The sequence below is a fragment of the Columba livia genome, chromosome 10 (genome assembly GCF_036013475.1).
Source record: "Columba livia isolate bColLiv1 breed racing homer chromosome 10, bColLiv1.pat.W.v2, whole genome shotgun sequence".
NCBI lineage: Eukaryota > Metazoa > Chordata > Aves > Columbiformes > Columbidae > Columba > Columba livia.
This window is the reverse complement of record NC_088611.1, coordinates 5,844,345-5,860,526: the sequence shown is the minus strand read 5'-3', so window position 1 is coordinate 5,860,526 and position 16,182 is coordinate 5,844,345. Positions and strand designations below refer to the sequence as shown.

The following is a 16,182-nucleotide window of genomic DNA, read 5'->3' as shown; positions in this document are numbered from 1 at the left end:
CTGGCCCTGTCGCCAGCCCGCGGGATGCTCCTGTGGTTCATGTGCTCCCAGCAAGTTTAGCAACCAGGTGAGGACCTGTGGTCACATTTGCCTGCAGTGTAACTCCCCCAAGGAGCCGCCCCAAGCAGAGGCTGCACATCTGCAAAGCAAATGAGTGGGTAACAGCCTCCCCAAGGGAAAGGCTGAAAAATCCACCTTTGTTACCTGTAGGAAACACGGGAAAGGACAGAGGGCATTTTCTAACCTTCTTCATCGTGCTAAACCGCTACAAGATCAACTCAGTGTTGGGCACTGGCTTTAGGATCAGCAGCAGGGCAGTGCTGGTCTTGCCCAACACTTTCACCCATGGTTATGTCATGCATGAGGCAGAGGTGAGCCTTTGTCCTCCTACACATGGTGAGGAGTCTTGGAGGCTTCTCATTGAACATCCACATCTCTTCCTGGCTTGTCCTTGATGTCAAGATACTGCTGTCTACTGGAGGATCTGGTTACAACCTGTCCTGCAGCCTTGCAGAACACTGCAACATGCAGCATCTCAGGCCTCCCACCAGCTCTGGGGCTTTATATGAATCTTTCTCACGCTTGAGGCAGATCTTACAGAGTTGAGAGCATTTTCTTGGCTTGCTGTGCTGGTAGAAGAGCGACTTACAGCACGGCAGATGGGTGAAGTTCTAATTTGGGTTTCACATGATTTATATAAATAGGCTTAGACGAGGTTGCGCATAGATGGCGCAGTCATCTGCCAGCTTTGCTCTGTTTACCTTAAGACCCTCTCCTCCCTTCCCATTAATCTTACAGAACACCCCAGTAACATCTAATGTGTTTGCAGTAATGAGTTGTGTCAGCCTGTGTCATTCTCCTGCAGCTGCACAGCTCAGGTCTGGCCTCCTAGTAACATGGAGCAGCCTCCTGGCCACCCCAGGGACCTGGCGAGAGCATTTCATAGAATCATAGAATAGTTTGGGTTGGAAGGGACCTTCAAAGCTCAACTAGTCAAACCCCCTGCCATGTGCAGGGACATTTCACCCAGATCAGGTTACTCAGAGCCCCGTCCAGCCTGACCTGGGATCTCTCCAGGGATGGGGTATCCACCACCTCTCTGTTTTCTTTACCTGTCCACCAGAAGCTGGTTATGTGATAGCTGCATATTCCCGGCGTTGGATACAGCTCAGAGAGTTACTCCATGCCTGGTGCAGAAGGCAGCAGGGCTCTGCTTCTAGCATCCACCAACCCCAAGACATCCCTGGGTCCAAGCCACAGGGGCAATCAGTGCTGAAAACGCCGAGTGCAGGCTGAAATGAGAAGTCAGACATAGATTTCTCCTGTTTGAAGGCCAAAAGCCAGACTGCTAAACAGAAGGACACCTCCACTCACCTGTGGATAAAGGAGGACCCAAAGCACCCCAGCCTGGTTGCTGTGTCACCCAGCACCTCTGCCTTTTGAGGCTCCAGCAAAATGAGCAACATCACAAAGCAGATGTGTAGTTCGGGGCAAAAACTGGTGGAAACATCATTAAACTTCCCAAGAAGACGTGCTGCCTGCATCCTTCATTTTACAACCTGATTTTTATGGAAACTAGGTTTATGCAGCCATACCATCCATGCACCCCTCCTCTCCTTTGTTTGGACACTTTCAGTCACACTGTAGAGGGGCTTCCAGTTATTACAGGAATGTAAATTCTGTGAAGTTTGGCGGCTGCTGAGATGATGAGTGTGCGTTCAGCTTTTACCAGCTGGTGAGAGTCCACATGCACCCTTTGCGCCACGACACAAACCCATGGGAAACGAGGCTTTTCTGGTTTCCGCTGCTCATGGAACAAATAGTATTATTTGTATTATTGTATCCTAGGAGCCCTAGTTTCTATCCTGCATTTAGTCCCTGGCATGAGCGGCATTTTCCATGGTCAGCCTAGAAGGAGGGAGCAGACTTTAACCCCTTCAGTGCAAAGAAGGGATTTTCACATCAGGCTGTTTCCATGCAACCCCCCCAGGATCAAGGCACATGCAGAGAAATCCAGATGCTGGAGCAGGGTTGCCTCGAGCAGAGGTGCAGATGGTTTGGGAGCAGCTAGGGAAGCTCCTGGGGGGCTGTTCCAGGTTTCCCAGCTCCCATGTTCAAACCACACCTTCAGTCCTGCCACAGCCAAAGCTCTCTGATTCAGCCTCTCTTTTCCAGCCATGTGTCATAAAATAGTTCTTCTCCATCTGGGCTAAGGCATGGGTCACCAAACAAAAGAAGAAAAAGAGATTTCTCAAGAGACAAAGCAGATATAAATCCATGCTTTGGTCTAGTTTCCCTGTCTGTGTGTCTCTGGTGGAGAAGAGCAATGTCAGACTGGCAACTGGAGCCACCTCTACCTGGGAAGACACAAGCAGAACCAGGGTCCCTGCTCTGGACCCCTGTGAAAGGTAACAGGAGCTTTTATCTGGCTTGAGATGGGCAGGTCAAGGCTTTGCAGAAGTGACACGTGACTTGGAGCTTCTTGGGATCAGAGTCTGGTACATGCTGAAGGACTCCAAGTTGAGAAGGTGGGCACTTAAGGCGGCCTTTGAGGAGATCACAACCATCCTGGAGTAAAGCTACCCTGGTCCTTGTGGATTTGAGTCCATTACTGAGGCCCTCCTTAGCCAGCCTGAGCCATATCAACCACCACTCCCACTCCTGCACAGGTCTGTTTCTCAAGACCTACCCCTAATTATGGGCAGCAGAGAGAAGAACAGAAACACAGAAGAGCCAGAACTTCAGGTTAAAGGAGCGGTGGGGTCCTGGGACATCAGCAGCTCCTGAGGGAGACACAAATGTGGTGTAAATGGGGACTAGGGGAGACGCAAGGTGCAGGGGCCACCTGGTCCCTGGAGCCCCACACTGTCAGCTCCTCGAAGGTGCAGAGCCAGGCTGGGCTCTGGGCAGTGTGGGCCTGAAAACTGGACCATAAAACTTCTGTCAAGCTTGGAGACTCAGTTTCTGCTGCCCTGGGAAAGAAGGGCAAGTGGCAGATTCAGGGTCCTACCGGCAGAGCAAAGTCTGCAATGGGTGTTGGGAAGCACTCCTGCATCTCCCCAGTGCCCATGATGGGGACAGATGAGAAGCGTGTCATCTGGAAAATATTCAGGGTTTTTTTCCAACAGTTGCTGCCTCTGTGCTGAGGACATACAAGAAAAAGGGCTGGATCTTCTGTCAAAACCACTTCCCATTATTGCAATGGTTTTAAGCAAAAACCCAAGTATTCAAAAAAGACCAAGGAAAATGCCCACAAACCAGAGAAAATAACTTAAGAGGATGCAAAGCAGCTCATGGGTTTGGGTGTCCTGTGCTCTTGGGAGGGGTGGCACCACCCAGCCAGGAGAAGGTGAGCCCAGGGCTCAGGACCTGGTGTCCCCTCCCGCTTCCACTGCTGGATGGTGCATACTGGGGTACAGCATTCCCAGTGACCCCATCACCCAATTCATCCCACTGGCAGAAAGGCTTTTGGCGGAGCTGGGGATACATCAATGAGGAAAGCCAACATCCCCATGAAAAATCATTTGGAGGGAAGGGGCAGCCTGAGCATCACCAGGGTGACAGCAGCAGGAATACTGAGTGGGAACAATCCCTGCCCAAGAACCCAATTTTGGGCAGAAAGGTAATACCTTCACCTGCCAGGATGTCTCTCTCCACTAATGGAAATTCAACCCCCACCAAAGCTGCACATGTTTCTCATCCAAATCACAAATGATTTGTGGCTGGACTCTGAGTCAGAAGGGTCGATACACAACCCTCACAATGTTTCAAACAGAAATTTCTCCAAAAAGGTTTGAGTTTAGAACCAATTTCAGAACGGTGTGATTTGATTATTCCTGGATTTCATTTCAGCCTTCATTTTTCGAATCCTTTTAAAAAGCACCTACTTAGTAGTAACAGCGAAGATATTCCCTTGGAGAAGTTTGAGTAGCTTGCAGGGGCGACACTTGAAAAATAATAAAAAAAAAATAAAACTTTGTTAGCTCCCAAGAGCAAGTTTAAAAAAATCATAGGTGTCTACAAACATACTCACACCAGCAGGATTTTACTAGCACACGAAGCAGCATTCAGTAAGGACACAATCTCCGAGGCTTTCCCTGGATATTAAGAATAAAGTGACGTTATTTCAGTCCCAGGCAGTAGAATTTCTTACAACACTTTCAACAAATATCCTGTGACGCTGCTGTAAGCTTTGATGAACAGGACAGCTGATTCCCGCAACAGATTACGAATCACTGCTTCCCCTTTGTGAGCCACTGTCGAGTTAAGCATGGATTTCAGTGTGAACCATGAAGCATAAACCCAGACCTTGATCAAGCCCAGAATAAAAGCTTGGATGCAGCATCTCTTGAAGCCTCTTTCTTGCGTGAGGGACTTTCCTGGGCCGGGCACTCGGGGTCTTTGCCCCTCTCCTGGGACACAAGGTCATTACCGCGGCTATTTCGGTCTCACGCAGGGTGAAGTCACCACCGCCGCGGTGCTCTGTGGACAGAGCCGTTCCCATTCACAACTCCCGTTCATTCACTCCAAAGCATTCCCCTTGGCCAGATATTCATCATTCTTGTATCACCCTCCAACTATTTTGCAGGGGTGGTAGGAGTGGCTTTTGGAAGACATTTGAGCACACACACAAATACAGGCTTGGCCTGCTGTGTGTTCAGACAAATAAATAAGTGCAACTTAATCAGAGGAAATGTTTTTATGGTAGCTATGAGCGGGAAGAGAGCATCCCAGCCCTGCCAGAAAAAAAAATCCCTGTGGGGATTACTGAGCATGCCCAAACCCAACTGGACTAAGACCCTGCCTGTCCACCCCACTGACTTGTGTGGGCAAAGAATTTGATAAAATAAGTTTTTAAAAAGCAAAACTAAACAACAACAACAAAACTACTAAACAACAACAACAAAAATCCTCTTACCTTCATAAACACAGTCTAAACTGCTTGAAAAGCAACACGGCTGTGTGAATTGTGCAATACAGCTGCTGGATGAGGTTTCTCCAGCCCCAAGCATCTGGGAAGGCAGGAGTACTGATGGAAGCAGCTGCCTCCGAGGCTCTCAGTACCTGGGGACCTGCAGCTTCTGCCCAAAACAGACACTCACATATACATATTCAAATATATATCTATTTTTACCCCATTTATAACACACCTAGGATGGTCAGCCTGTCTGGGAGGGCTTGTCCTGGCTCCATGGCATGACAGCAGCAGGTGAACAGCAGCCCTGGTGCAATACTGGTGGTGGTGGTTTGCCACCCACAGATAAGGCCATCCCAGAGCCATTTGTCTCGACACCCAAACCAGATGCTGGCAAGACCTGGCATTCCTGCTGGTTACACGCAGCAATGAGCTGTTTCTGTATCAGGAGATGGTTCTGAGAAGACAGATGAAGAATTAGCAGCTGCCACTTGGTGAGGTTTCACAGGCAGCCGTGCTTTAGAGCCAGAACCTGCACAGGGAAGGAGAGAACAACCAGGGCACCTGCTGTCATCCCTACTGCTCTGCAAACATTGCACTGCCTGGGGAACAGGATCCCAGCCGTGTGCTCACCCTGGCCAGGGCAGCCTGTCCCACTGAGGTCAATAGGACAGATGTGCTTCACATCTGGCAGCAGGTCCCAGCCCTGACCCCTCTGAAACCAGCAGCTAAAGCTCCCATTTAACTTCAATGGGGCCAGGATTTGGCCTGTATCTCGACTAAATCCATTACTGACAATGGCTTTGATTGGGATTTAATTCCCTGGATTAAAGGGAATTCACCCCGCAGTCCCCCGGTGAGCCCCAGCTCCCAGGGCAAAGCTCAGCGCCCGCATCCCACCACCGCTCCACCACAGCCAACAAGAGCAGACCAACCCGAGGGCCCTGGGCTTTAAACAAACAAGCAGCAAAAATAGAAAGAAAGAAAAAAAGAAGAGCAGCATTTATTTTCCCTGCAGCTGTGCTCTCCCAGACAGAGGATTTCTGTGGCAGGACAATAACGCTTTATACGGCGAGGTTAAGTTCCAGTTACTTGAAACTATCAGCTCTTGTGTTCGAATCATCTTATTACCTCCACAATCAAACAAGGCTTCCCCATCGGCAAGTATTCAGTCATGCTGTTTAAATCGGACACAGAGGCCAAGCGGGGCTGGATTTAAAGCGATCTAATGGGAGCTGCCCAAGGCCACTTTGGACAGGGGGTACAGCCATCGTGTTATTCACCACGTTGGGCTGTCCAGCCCCTGTCCTGTGGAGGAGCGACAGGTCCCACATGCTGAGCCCTGTGCCTAAGAAAGAGACAATAAAAAACACCAAGCTCTAGAGTTGGGCATTTGGTTTCCAAATACCCTCTCTGGCAGTGATGGGCAACTACCTGGCATCAGTTTTGGTCCTCTTCAAAATATTTAAGGTATCTTCAGGCCCACTGAAACATATGCAGTAGACTTGCACTTTATCTTTCTTCAGGCAAACCCCCACAAGTCCCTCCTGCTATTGCCTCTCCCACCAGCAGGTTGCAGAGGGTTTCAGAGGGTTGCAGAGGTTTCTTCTAATTACGTATGCAAATGCTCTCCATGACCCAAGTGGAAAGAAACAGTCCTAAATCACATCAGTCTGAGCTAGACACAGCTTGGGAAGTTACTTAATACCCAGGTACATTCCACGGTCAGCAGCGCTAAACACGTGATAAAGCTGATGCGCGTTTCAGAGCTAAAAGCTAAAGATAGCAGATGCTACAGCCCTAGAGGAGCTTCTGAGCTACAACTGTAAGGAGATGACAGGAGTGTAGGGAAGCGTGTGCCAAATGTCACCTGGAGAGCCGATGGGTGACAAAGTGTTTGCATCTGTCCCAATGCAGGGGACAGGGATTTACAGACCAACCAGGTGCCGTGCAAACAGAGGCAAATGGAACATCCCACACAGGGATGGAAGAAAACCAGCAGCGAAACTGAAGGGAAACAAGTTGCCCAGGTCCTGTTTGTCCACACTGAAAACCGCTGCCCTTCCATCCCGCCTCACCGCGCCGGCTGCCCTTCCCTCTGCCCCAGCCCAGCACACACCGAGCGCCTTGGTGCCACAGTCACAGGGAGAAGAGCCTGCTGGTAAAAATCAGTGGTGCTTCGGCAATAAGAAGTAACTGATTACTGGCTGTTGCTGGTATCTTCTGCGGGCAGGGAAGCAGCCTGTGTCTGATCCAGGCAGCTCCTCGCAGCGTAGCAGATGCCACGTAATTGCGCTTGGGTTTCAGACACAGCATGACAGCCCTTCCACCGGGCACCCAGGTACTGGCTGAAGCCTCATCAGCATCAGCTCTGTCTCCTAAGTAGGATGTGGAGACTCATTAGCAATAAGCTGCATGGAGGGAACAGGCAGCACCAAAAGAAACAGCCTTATGAAACATGCTCATGGGCTGGGGATACTGTACCCATCAAGGTACCAACAGCTTGTCCCCACAGCTATCCCAAAGAGATGTTCTGCAGCTAAATCACTCCCAAAACATCCACTTTTGAACCCATTCCTCTGCTCCTCACCAGTAAATGGTCTCCAGCCCTGTCCTGCACCAGAGCAGACAGTTCCTCTGAAAGAAGCAGTTGAGCAGGACTCATAGCGGGATCCTGCAGCCTCCATCGCTCCTGTGGGCTGGCTGCTCCTGCCAGCCAAAATCTGGGTGCCCCATCACCCCGTACCAGTGTGGCCTGGTGTGGCGCAAGCATCAAGCTCAGGAGCTGCTCCGGCTCTGCACAAGTCTCCAAGGGAAAACTGTTGCTCCCAGGATCTGATCCATCCCCTTGCCTCAAGGCAAGATATGTCATTCTCCACAGAGGAGCTGTAGGATGAACATGTAGCATGAAATCCCCCCTGCAAGGAGCTTGCTGCCCTGCAGTCTTGACTACCAGAGGAGAAGCTGTTGTGTTACTAAACCCCAGTGCAGGGTCCCTGGCTGTCAGGAGTTCTCGTGCCCTGGGAAGCAAAGGTGAGGGAGCAACACAGAACACCCCAGGGACGCACACAGGCAGTGAGATGCTCGGAACGGCCTTCTGGGTGGCGTGCAGCACCACTCTAAAGAAGTTCCCAAATACAGGAGGCCAGGGCACATATCAGTTCACCCTGTGGCTCCTTTTGCATTAAAAGGCTTCTCTTCCTACCCAGCTTTCTTCCCAGTTCCTTGGGATTTCAGTCCAGGGGGAAGGAGGAGACAAGGAGGAAGCACAAATGCAGAGAGCTAAAGCAGAGCCTTTCTAAAAGCAGCATGAATGTTTCCACAAAGCAGGACCAATTCTCCCTCAAGACTCTGCATCCCAGATTCACACAGCTCTCCTCGATGTCCCTTAGGACCTGTCCTAACAGGTCCCTTAGGAACTGTCCTAACAGGCATCATCAACCTGAACTCGCTGGCTGGTTCCTCAATCCAAGGTGACATGCTGGCCTTTTCAGGCGAGCCCCAACCGCTCTGCAAAGACTGAGCGGAAGCTTAGCTGGGCTTTCCATGTGAGCAAGCTCTGCCTGTCACCCCAGCGGCAGAAGCCAAGAACCAGAGTCACTGTGAACAACAGCTCTGTTTTGAGGCAGACAGATGCTCGGGGAATCGTCTAGACACGATTGCCATTTTATATGCCTGATTTCACATCTTCCATCTTCAAGTAGCTCTTAAGTAGCTTGATTTAATGATCCAACACATTTCCACCCAAGCCTCAGGCTACGGGGATATTTGCACAGGTGCGGCAGGGTTTCATTACACAGCAAGATGCAACAGCTCCCAGCCGCGCACCAGAGCTTCCCAGGGCTCCCAGAGCACTCCGTATGCTACCGCTGTGTTACCTCCTGCTTGAGATGCTCAGCATGTGGCCAGCATAACCCTCGACACCTCTGAGCGCTCCGTCATCGAGCAGAGGAGCTGGTGCAGCTCCAAGGCACAGTGATGTCCCAGCAGTGGTGCTGGGCATGGAATCCACCTCCCCTAATTGCTTTGTCTTGTGCTTGACATGGCGTGGTCACTCGGGACACGAAAAAGTGCAGGGTAAACGGACTAAATCTCAGTTATTTAATATAAGTAACCACAGGCTTGAAATGGGTTCCTTACCTAGAAGACAGGCTGCTAGAAATCATCACTGTTCTTAAAGTGCTAACCTGAACTTAGCAAAGGCTTTGCCACATCTTCCCCAACAGAGGAGCAGAGAGGAGGATTATTGATCCTGACTTCAAAGAAAAGCCATCTCTCATCTCAGGCTCTGGCACTGCAGGATGCCAGTGTGACCCCAGGTCTCCGGACAGCCAGCATGGATCCTCGCCCTGGTTTGGATCAAAGCAAGGGAGGCAACCGCCTTCCACAGCCCCATCAATCACTTCCCAGGGCTGTGGCCTGCACCCATCCAACGAAGACAGTGAGATGAATTAATTCCTCCCATCCTGTGGTGTTTTACATGAAACAGCTTACAGGAACCAGCCATTCCGCATTTCTCCCTGTTCCCAATGCAAACCAGATCATTTAAAAGCATTTTTAGCACTCCAGTGGAGATGCCTTTTGATGAAGCTGCTTCTTGCCCTCGCAAAAACAGCCCCGTGCTGCAGGGGACGGGGCTTCTCTCTGCACAACACCCAGCAGAAGGGTTCTGGCCACACGCAGCCCTTGCACCAGGACTGGAGTGTTTCTGCAACGCCCCTCTCTTGTGCCCACGGGTTGCAGGGATATCTCACAGCGTGCTGAGACCTGGGTTTGTCCTACCAGCGATCAATTCAGCCCAAGGGAGCTGAGCTGCATGAGATCCCCACTGTGCTTCAGGTGCAGCTGGAGAACATCACTACATCTGTAAAGGAGAAAAACCTCATCTTGTAGAGCTGTGGGGTCCAGAAACAGCCGTACAAGCTTCATCATTCAGGCAGTTCACTTACTTCAGGGAAATCAGTCAAACTGCCAGCTTTTACCTCTTCAACTCCACCAGAGCCATGCAAACCCAGCGCTCTGACCCACAAGCCAAAACGCACTGTGAGGCTCTCAGGGCTTTGAGCAGAGCCACCAAAAGCCAAGCTGGCTCCTCAATGGAGAGCATCGCCTCAGCATTTGCAAACACTGCCTGTAACGGGGTACAAGGATGAAGACATCATTGGCAGCGCTTCGCCTGGGCTCCTTTCCAGCAGCCCTCGCCGCGAGGAGGGGGTGACCGATTCCCGGAGTAGCTCCATGAAGTCATTCTCTCCCGATGTGCCTTCTCCTCCCCAACATCATCAGCTGGGGAAAGCAGGCACAGCAGCCGTCCCCTGCTGCAGGATTTGCTTCTCAACGCGCAAGCAAATGATACCTCGCTGCACACAGAGCTTGCGGGCGCCCCACACCTTTGCTCCAAGTAAAGTGCTGTGAAGAAGCAGCACCAGATGGCTGATGTTTGGTAAGCTGGGTTACACTGGTAGGAAAAGGCTCAGAAAAGGCAGGAAGGAAAAAGCTGACCCTGCTCAGGCCCTCTTGTTGGGCCTGGCTTGGGAGCACCCTCATGCCATGGAAAACCAGGAGTTCATGGGCTCAGCAAAGCCTCCATCAGCCCTGACGCCAAGGTCTCACAGGGGAGACCTGCATGGTCCTGAGCAGGGATGCGTGTGGAGACATCAGCCTTCATCTGAATGAGAGAACGGTGAAAAGTGATGAACGTCTTCTGGAGGGGCTCTAGCAGGGCAGGAGGGCACACACTCCTCATTACAACCTGGTTTTCCCTCCAGCCCCTTCAATGCCCAGCAAGACACCCAGGCAGAGAGGGCAGGGAGCCATCCCAGGGGATACTGGGTGCCTGGACTGCTGACCTGGGGAGCAGAGGATCCCGCAGACCCAGTCAGAGCAGCAGGGATGAGCCCCCAGATTAACAGGAGTGGGGCTGCTCCTGCATTGGAAGCATTTAAAGATTTTCTGGGCTGGCATCTTCACCTCCTTGTCCACCCCAGCAACACCCGCTGTGGTTTTACCCACAGCAAGTCCCAGTATGGCTCCCTCTGCAACGCTGGGGCTCACGCTGCTCCTCCAAAAGCTTTTATCCACTCAGGATGCCCCTGCCAACACACCCACAAACACTCACCTTCTGCTCCAGTCTCCAAATAAAATGTTTTAATTGAAGGCAGGATGAATTATTTCAAGGGATGGGGGAGGAATCACATGCAGAAATGGAATTTCTCTTCCTTTTTCCAGAAATCAGCATGAACCACTTCTTCACTCTTTAAAATTCTTAAGAGATTAACCAGAAAATGAAACATTTGTCCTTTTCGTTGCTTCTCCCCCTTTTTTCCTTTCATTTCTTTTTCAGTGGGGAAAAAAAAATGTTGAAACCATTGGAAATCATTTACAAAAGGGAAGAAACTTCTGTTTCTCAACTACAGCACAAGATTTGTTTTGCATCTTTACTCTTTACCTTCTTACTCCTGAAATTTAGAAGAAGGGGGAAACTTCTTGAGAAGATTCAGGAAAAAAGCTGGATTCCAGACATCCTTGTGCTCTGAAGAAGTTGCCAAAACTTACTCATACTTGAAGACTATATAGTAGCACTGGAACCAGATCAGCGGTGGAAATAGCCAAGAACTGATTTTAAATTAAGTGCGTTTGATGGCATTTTTACCTTTTTATATTCACTTTCATGCTGCCATGGTCCAATAACAGGCTGAAATGTATCCCTTGGGTTTACAACTCTCAATCGTTTGGTTGAGCTGGAGATGGGGAGGAGAGAGGCTAACGGAGGCAATAATATTCTTCTGGGGACAGCAGTGAAGCCACACGATCGGCCACAGCAAAGCCGCGTAACTGGGAAAGAGAAAGTGCAATTGCAGAATAAGCTTTCCCTGAGCGACTTTCCATCATGACAAAGTCCGACAATTATGGACCTGTGAGCAGATGCTCGGCCAGTGAGGGGGATGCACTCATAACCGACGGGATCTGCTCCGAATGCTGGCGGTCACCTGCCGGCAGTTTGTTCAGATGGTTGGGGGATACCAGCTTGGGAATGAGGTCTCTTTGCACACCCCAGACCTATAGAGAGAAAACACATAATATCAAGGTCGTGTGTAGCTCAAAGTGCTTCAGAGGTGCTCTTTAAGGGGCGTCCAAGCTCTTGCAAATCAAATGCACCTAAATACCAAACAGATTTCAGCCTAATACAGAGGTAACACCACCTACTCACATGCCAGAGCAGGGAGCAGACGGTTTGCTAATTAACGTGTCTCCCTCATGAATATTACACTTCCCGGGGAGGAATCTGGTGCTCCAGCAAAAGACTGCTGAACGCCAGCCAAGCTCAGCTGAGCCGAGAGGCGGCTTCGGATCTGCTGCGATCCCGCTGGTGAGGCCGGTGTTAACGCCAGCACCTGTCTGGACACCCGCTGGGTGAGGCGGTGGGTGCTGCCCAGGGGACACCTCCAAAACACACATGCAGCTCACAGCAGCATCACAGAGGACACAGGACAGGTGGTGGCAGGGACAATGGGGAAAAAAAGCAGCAAACCACAGGACATTTTTGCTCCTGAACCTCTGAGACATTTGACAGTACCCGTGGCATGACCTTTTTTAACCCACACCCAAATCCTTCCCCGCTAAAACCTTCTCGGAGCTTCTTTGGTCAGAAATACCCTGTTGGCGCTTGCCTTATTTTCTGCCATAAGCAGCTGCCCCGGGCGGTTGCCAACAGTCCCATCCAGCAACAGCACTGACCCATCCCAGGGAAGGGTCAGCACAGCCACACAAATTGTGCTGGGAAAACGCAGCTTTGCCAGCCCGATCGGAGCTGTGCAGGTGGGTTTCCCTTGGCCAGGGATCCCAAGGCTCTCTCGTGACAAGGAGTTGCCTTGATCTCCATTTTTTCCCACTGGCAGCCTCCTTTGATGTTGCCCCACATGACTGAGTTGGGAGAAACCAAAACAGCCCCACCAAGATGTATCTAGTGTTCTCGGAAAGCAGCAAGTTGCCCCAGTGTCCTCCCACCACAGTATCCCCACTCCAGCACACCTCAGGGCCTGATCCTCCAAACCCCACGTAGCACTTAAATCCTGTTGGTCTGGTGTATGGTTAAGATATTTAAGTAGTAATTGCACTCCTAAACCCCTCCAAGATTCTCACTTTACTAGGTGTAATTGAACTGGACAGGGAAAGCCAGGTCTGACCACACCAAAAGCGTTCCTGCTTTTAACCAAAGTGCTGGAAATGCTGCACCGGGGTCAAAGGACTCATCATTTTGGATGCCTGCAACCTCAGCTGCCATGCTGACAGTGCTGGAAGGCAACCTACCAACAGTCCCATCAGCAACCACCAGCAATCAGTAGTCCCATCATGGCCTCATTTGGAAGAGGCTTCCAGAGGTACCAAATGAACAACCATGGACTGCAACACACGCTTCAGAGGAAGACACTGTGTCAGGATTTTGCAAAGGCATCATCTGCCAAGCCCATGTAGCCCTCAGCACTGGCTGCATCCCCTGTCCTACCAGCAGAACACATTCCATGGGCTTTGCCACTCACACCTAACCCTGTAGGAGGTTAGCAGGTGTGCCACAGAGGAAACAGGGACCACACAAGTCCTTTGGTACAAGGATCCTTAGGTCACCTACCATGAGAGATGGTGGCACCCCAAAAGATAGAAAGGCAATAGAAGGATAATGGAAGGTGAGCAGAATGGAGCAGGGTTGCAGAACAAATAAAAACTTTCAATTTTCCTTCCAGGTCAGCTCAAAGAAAGCTGGTAACCCTGCCAAAAGCCAACAGAGCAGCTCTGTCCCCCAGGCTGACCATGGCAAGGGAGCAAAGCATGGTCTCATCTTCATCACTGGCCAAGCCAAAACTCAGTCCTGCCCAGCTCTCACTCTTAGGAGATCAAATTCAAGGGCTGTGTGCGAGCTCTTCCCACAGCCTGGCTGTTGGCATTTGGCCCATGACAAACAACCGTCCCAGCAGCAGACTCCAAGCTGAGCCTGGATCCCACAGCAACCTTCAAAGCCACTTCTAAGAAAATACACAGCCCATGTTACTGCCCTGTGGGATAGGTAGAGACTTCAGAGACCTGCTCCATAGCCCTTTCTGGACAATCGCCCTTTAAATTTAACTCCTACTAGAAGTTTGCATGAAATCTACTTGGCAGAGCAAAAACAAAAAAAAAAAAATCCCAGAAAGCTCACTCAATCTTCATTAGCATTTCCAGCACTGTACAAATGACCTCCCCAGCCTCTGGAAACTCTGCGTTTCCCCAGCCAAAACGCTCCTCTGCAAGTCACTTGAGCTCTTACCTCAGAAAACTCCTTTCCTGCCTGCACACACAGGGAAGCAACTGTACTCTGACTTTATTACGGCCGCACACGTGTTGTTGCCATGGAAATGGCCGCGATGCTACCGGGATGACTGCAGCACGGCTGGGCACAGGCGGGGACCACGGCCAGGCTCCCCGAGGTGGTGCTGCTGGAGAAGCCCCCTTGGCCAAGTCGCTAAATGAAACCCCAACCAGCAACAGTAAAACCCTCCCAGACGGGGGGCGAGAGGGAGACCACTGGAGACCACCTGATGTTTATCTTGGTAGCAATGCAGCTCCTGACATGTCATTATTAATGTGCCTGTTTAATCGGCTCCACTGAAAAGTCATTAATAACCCTTAGGTAAGCTAAGTGACCAGCAGCCTCCAATATTTCTTTTCTTCAGATGACTGGCCAAACTGCTGAAGAGACCAAGTCCTTGAGAAAATTTAAGTCAGCTATGTGAAGGTGTGATACCAGCCACCACAAGGGAATAGAGAAGAGTCCTTGCCAGCGAAGAACAAGACATCTGCCACTCGACACTTACTTCTCCTCAGTCTTGAACCTGCAAGGTGAAAGAGCAGGAAGGAATGTAAAGGTCTCACTGTCCTTGCCATCCCAATGGAGCAGGCACTGCCTGGATCTTGATCCACAGGGTGTAAAGCAACCCCTCAGGAAAGCAACAGCAGCCTTGGTGATGGGGGCATTTCCACAGAGCCAGAAAGACAAGCTTAAATTGTGATGGAAAAGGAGGCTATACACTCCTGGAGAAGAAGCCATCCTCTCTTAAGCATGATGGATTCGAAAACATCTATGTTGGGGAAGCAGCGCTTAAACCACAGCTTACCAAGGGCTGCTTGCTGGGGAAGGATAGGTGTACACATGCCCCAAATTCTTCTAACCCCATGGCACCTCTCCTGGTTGCTGTTGGAAACAAGATATGCTTCCAGTCGGACCCACAATGGCTGTACTTATCTCCTCCTTCAGGCCTCTGCTCAAGCCCCATGCTGGGCAGGATGGGACAAGAGAAGCCCAAATCCAAATCTTGAGCTGTGCCTAATGGGACCACGCACCATCCTGCACCAACCTGTCCTAGGACGCAGGATGGAGGATGCCTGCCCTGGAGATGAACACCAGCAAGGGCTTTGTAAGCACAGAGAGATGCAGAGATGGACAAGGAAAAAAAATGGTCCTCTAAGGCACAAGGAAGGAAGGAAGGAAGGAAGGAAAGACATCACAGCACCAACCTGCCCACTGATGTCCAACCACTCCATCACCGCGGCGTGCACAGGGAGTGTCAGCGCTCCAAACCCCTCACCCTTGAGCAGTGATGCAAATGCCTAGAGGTGCAGCCGGCGCCACATCACCCAGGTTTGTCTCTTCGTCTGGGCAGGAACACTTTAGCATCCTCCCATGCTGGAGCCAGCGTGAGTTATCTTCCAGGCTGGGGTTTGGCAGGTAGGAGCCGTGGCGAAGGGAGATCCCACATCAAGCGCATGCCTCCCTGCGGGGCTCCCAGACCGCATGGCTGAGCACCTCACTTGCAGTTACGCATCTCCCAGTGTCTTTGGCCCTTTCATCATCCCAGACGTGCAATACCAAGCAAACCTGGCAACAACTTCTCATTTACCTTCAGAAGAGTTGAAAGAACCTGGCCAATATTTATAGCAGCAAATCAAGCTAGGAGCACACCGGCTGCTTTGAGAAGAATAGCTGAGGCTTTTCTGAGCCCAAGATTATTTATTATTCATCAAATTGGATTCCACCTTCCCCCTTCAATTTTATGTGGGCTTTTTTACCTAAATTATGGGCTTTTCTTTATGTTGAGGTTTTACTTAAGGATTAAAAAGGAGGACACAGAAAGGAAAAACAGGAGAAAGGGGAAAGAAGGATATAAAAAAAACCCAACATTTTGTAAAAACAAGAACATTTTCAGCCAATGAAATCTACTCTCACAGAAACCTAC

The 16,182-nt window shown here is 50.6% G+C and overlaps 1 long non-coding RNA gene across 4 annotated transcripts in view; it reads right to left on the bottom strand.

Moving 5' to 3' along the window:
• Positions 1-14,188, bottom strand: part of LOC110363576 (uncharacterized) — a 29,731-nt gene extending 15,543 nt beyond the window's left edge. Inside the window, exons 1-3 of one of the 4 annotated variants that reach the window (XR_010475050.1) lie at positions 13,723-14,188; positions 11,034-11,974; positions 1,113-1,292 (exon numbers count right to left, since the gene is read on the bottom strand). This is a non-coding gene — a long non-coding RNA (uncharacterized LOC110363576). The other 3 variants (XR_010475052.1, XR_010475053.1, XR_010475051.1) reach the window with 3 other exon arrangements.
• Between the last annotated feature and the right edge of the window lie 1,994 nt (positions 14,189-16,182).